This window comes from Oryza glaberrima, chromosome 3, assembly GCF_000147395.1.
Source record: "Oryza glaberrima chromosome 3, OglaRS2, whole genome shotgun sequence".
Taxonomy (NCBI): domain Eukaryota; kingdom Viridiplantae; phylum Streptophyta; class Magnoliopsida; order Poales; family Poaceae; genus Oryza; species Oryza glaberrima.
Genome location: NC_068328.1, coordinates 28,462,492 through 28,467,188, shown reverse-complemented (window position 1 = coordinate 28,467,188; position 4,697 = coordinate 28,462,492). Strand labels below are relative to the sequence as shown.

Genomic DNA, 4,697 nt, shown 5'->3' with positions numbered 1-4,697 from the left:
AATCTGTCCCGCGACACGTTCGCCGTATCGAAAATCAACGAACGTTCGCTAACTAGCTATTTCGGTCGCGATGTCGTACGTGCCGTGCCCGTGCCACCCTAGTCGCGCTGGCTGACCCGCACGACGTTGCCGCGCGTACTGCCCGCCTCGCCGACTGGCCACCAATGCCAGGCTAGTGTGCCGCGCGCCTCCCGTGCGCCCCGCGCATCGTCCAGGCGGATCGGAACCCCTGCACTGCGACCAGCAGCACCGCGCCTCCGCTTGCGCCGCGAATCCCGTCCGGCTCGGTCCTGCACCGCACCAGCGCCCAACCTCATGCCACGCACCAGCGCCCAACCTCGCGCGGTCCGCAACGCTATATAAATCTCCAGCCCAGCTGCCTTCCTCTCCCTCTCCGTCTTGCCTCCCTCGTCCCGCAGAAACCTCTCGCGCGAAGGAGATGGCCGATACTACCTTGCGGCCATCCGGTGAGGCGGCGAAGAAGATCGCTGACGCGCTGAGGAAAACGCGTGGGTGAGTTGCTGCTTAATCTCTCGCTTTCTCGCCTTCTCGATCGGTTTCTTCGCTTTCTCGACTTCTCTCGCCGCGGCGCTGTGTGTTCGTTCGTTCTTCTTCCAATCAGTTCATCCCCAAATCTAAGCGTGGTTTTCCCACTTCACAGGGTCTTCTCCAATGCGTATCGTACTGTCAGAATAAGAGTGAAAGGGACAAAGGTCGAGGAGATCCTCGATAAACTCGAGAAGCTGTTAAATCTCTACAAAATCGGTCACTCTGACACATCTGATAGTACTAGGAGGTGGAGGTGGAGGGGGAGGGGGAGGAGGAGGCGATGTTGGTGGAGATGGAGGAGGGGGAGGAGATGGTAATGTCGGTGGAGGTGGAGGAGGTGGAGGGGGAGGAGGAGGCGGCGGAGGTGGAGGAGGAGGAGGAGGGGGAGGAGGCGATGGCGTCGCAGGGGACGATGACGCCCCAAAGGTTAGTTAACTTGGTGTCTGCTTTGCACGGTGAAATTGGATGTGTTGTTTAACATTTTGTTTGCACGGTGCAGGGTCTTAGGTTAATTCTTGTCGCCGCACCTTCTTCCATGCCGTGGCCGCGTTACCTCGCCGTGAAAAACTCTGGGGAAAAGCTCGTGCCTCGACAAGACGGAGGCGGCGGAGGGGGAGGCGACCAAGTCAAGATCGACAAGCTCCGCACCGCCGCCGGCGAGTTCGTCTCACAGAAGAGCAGCTCGGTAACGTCCCCCTTTCCCCCCGAGCGCACCCGTCTCCTCTGATCCTCCCCTCCATCCTCTGCAAACTTTGCTTGGTTGTAACCTGTGATGGTGTTTCGCTTCTGAGTTTCTCAGCCGCGCGTGTAGTCGTAGTGCTTCCTGTAAGTGATTCGCTTCTGGGTTGAGTTTCTTCTTCCCCCCCCCCCCCCCCCCCCCCCCCCCCGTGCGTACTACTAGTTCTTCTTCTAGCAGTTTAATTTATCTTGGTGGTTGGTTACAGTGTTGGATCGGTTGGGATGCAGCGTGGTCGTCGTTTTGTAATGGATCATGTCGAAGACGCGATTAGCATGCGAGTTCATGCTGTTTTGCATCGAGCCTTGTGTGTGTTTAGGGGGGAAAGGTTTTGTTTGCGAATAGGTTCTTGTTTCACCATTTTAATCATTGGTGGGTTCAATGTTGTATTGCGGAGTCTCTGTTTCTGTACAAACTCTACTAGTGCTTTGAGGTTTAACAAGCGTTGTGAGTTCGATTCTTGGCTTTCATTGTGTTTAAGGGAAAACCTGTGAGTAGGTTCTTGTGTTTTCGATTTGAATCGTCATTTGTGGTCAGGTTCAATGTTACTCGATTTGTGCCGTAGAGAAGCAGAGGCGTTCGGTTTTTTCCTTGTGGATTTGTGACGCTATTTTTGTTGTGTAATGATTTTTGTTGCTAGCAATCATGTTAGAAGTAGTGGCAAATAAAAGATTATGTTGAAGATGATTTGCAAATGACATGGAACCTGTCCTGCTTTCAGTTACTACTAAATCTGCTTATCAAGTCTCTATTTCTGCATATACTTCTACCAGCGATGACATTTCTGCACTGTTTTGTCTTGGTGCTGAAATATTTGCAAATGATACATGGTTCTCTATCTTGGTATGCAAGGTTTAGCTGTATCTGCTTGTGTGATCTCTCCTAAACATTTGCCATGGACAATTACTTACCTGCAGCAGCGTATCCTAGGCTCCTAGCATTTGCATTTCAAATTAGCAACGCACTCTAAATTGCAATCGGGTTCTCCAGTTGCAACGAATGGCATTTGTCATGTTCTCTGTTCTTGGCAGACTTGGCAGACTGAAGTTAACTGGACTTCTTTTTATGCTGTTATTTTGATAGCTAATTACAACATGCTGTTGCCTCTGATGGTTCTCGAGGGCTAATCTGTGGTTTCCTGTCATGTAATTCAGGTGTTTGGCAAGAAGAAGGTCGAGCCCGTGGTCAAGGATGCTGCAGTTCCAGGGGAGACGAGTTCGGTGACAGTCGAGTCTCAGTGAGGGGGGCCTCGCTTCTGATCGGTACCAACTTTGATGAGACAAGTGTAAATCCTCTTAGGAGTTCAGGTCTTTATCTCTTACCGACAACGACATGCTGTTCTTTTTATGCTGTTAATTGACAGCTAATTAACAATATGCTGTTGCCTCTGATAGATCTCGACTCTGTTTGCAAAGAAGAATGTCGGGGCCGTCTTGATGGATAAAGAAGCTCCATGGAAGGCGAGTCCGGTGGCAATCGAGTCTCAGTACAGCCGTACAGGGGATCCTGATTGTTTCTAACTTTGATGAGACAAGTCTGCAGAGAACTTGGTGTTGTGAGGTCTTATCGATCGTAGAGTAGTTTTTTACCATGTCATCTTTTCCGTAGTTCTAGTGGGAAGAGTAGTTTGGACATGGTTGGCTAAGTGATACTACTACTATGACCTCGACATGTTTCTAGTTTCTACCTGAAAAATATGTGTGCCTCAAATCTTCTTGGTAGGAGTAGCATATATGATTTGATATCTTCAGTGGAGCTGGTTAAATTTGCGCCGCTACTATTCTGTGCGTTCTTGTGTTGAGCATGGGTGATATTCTCACTGGATTCCTCTTGTTTTTCTGAATGCAAAGATCAATTAGCAGTTTAGCACTAGTTCATGGTGATACTGTAATATCATTGAGTCCCGGAGTCTACCGCTTTCTCCGCTTTCTGTTTCATTATACTCCTATTTGCATTGGTTCTTTGAGCATGCGGATGATAAGCAGTCACACGAGATCAGAATACTGGCCTTGTTTTAATTGGATCTGTACCATTGTAAATTGTTATTACTATTTATCTATTTGGATCTATACTATTATAATCTGGCACATATTTAAAATATATGACTCTACTCACCTCTTCAATGTGTTTATTAATTTTTTTTATCAAATTGCCCTCTTATGTTTTTCTTTTTTTCTTTTTGACCAAGCTGTTGCTGGCCTGCTGCTTTGCCTCCGCCGTCGCTAGCAGGCCGCGCTCCAGCCCAGTGGCGCGAGCCACCAGGCCGTAGCCCGCCTCGCTGCCCTGCATGCGCGGGGCTCGCTCGCTCGCGGTTCCGGCGCGACGTCGTGGCCGACCGGCTAGGACGCCGGCGTCACCCACCCAGCCTGCAACGGCGACCGCCGTGTCCCCGCTAGCCGCCAGTTTCGTGTAGGCAGAGGCGCCCGCTCCGCTGGCCCACTCCGATCCCCACCAAAGCAGATTTCTTATATTGTTACTAAAATTTGACATTTTTTTTATAACTTTATCAAAATTTGGTAAGATTGAAAATGACATTAAACTGAACATGCCCTTAAGGAGCCCGTGATTGTGAAAGAAAAGCGGTTGGGAGGAGTCCGGTCCAAATTGGGACTTGAAAAAAAGAAGTGCTACTCAGATGACGGGCCTGATCCAAACTCATCGAAGAAGCTTGGTTTCCGACACGGATTAAAATTAGAAATAGGATTCATTACTTACCCCGGCTCGTGATGAGATATCCACCGCGTATGCCGCCTCTCCACGTCGACTTCGCGATACAGCCTCAATGGATTACCGCCACTTCTCTCTCTTTTTTACGCCAAGGGCACCGGCCGGTAAGCACGTATTACTCAATTATTTTATTTCTTTCTTTCCTTTTTAGATACTCACAGCGTTCAGAGGGATTAGACGGATCGAGTACTATGTTCTATCACCGGCTAACCGCTTCCTCTCAATCAACAACTTTCTTTTCGAAATCAAAACAATACGTAGATCCTATCAGTTTTGAAGAAAAGAATTTGGCACCATATTATTTTTATTTCTATTTTAGTCACTTTTTCATATGGAGTAGTAGTTGATACATCACCTTAATTTAACCTCTTATTCACAAGAATAATATTTATTTTAGTAATTTTCTCCTATGTAGCTGATATATCTATTTTAACCTCTTATTCGGAAAAAGAAATACCTCCCTCTTGATATAAGTATATATATTTCTATCCTCTTGTCTCCTCTTTCAAGTCTAGTACCTAATGGACTATTTTGCAAATATGTGATACAACAAATCAACAATTATATGCCTTTAATTTAGTGGGCTCTATATACAGGACTTGTGTAAACACGAGCGATAATACCAGATCAAAGTGGCAAGCACGGCTAGTGGGCTGGGCCACTAGCCCGATTGCCCAAAAGCACA

The 4,697-nt window shown here is 47.8% G+C and overlaps 1 long non-coding RNA gene across 1 annotated transcript; it reads left to right on the top strand.

Annotated features, from left to right (window-relative positions):
• The first annotated feature begins 893 nt into the window (after window positions 1-893).
• On the top strand, window positions 894-3,287 carry LOC127768343 (uncharacterized). The gene is made up of 4 exons (XR_008016575.1): window positions 894-975; window positions 1,049-1,234; window positions 2,440-2,592; window positions 2,680-3,287. It is a non-coding gene; the product is annotated as an uncharacterized LOC127768343 (long non-coding RNA).
• The last annotated feature ends 1,410 nt before the right edge of the window (window positions 3,288-4,697 follow it).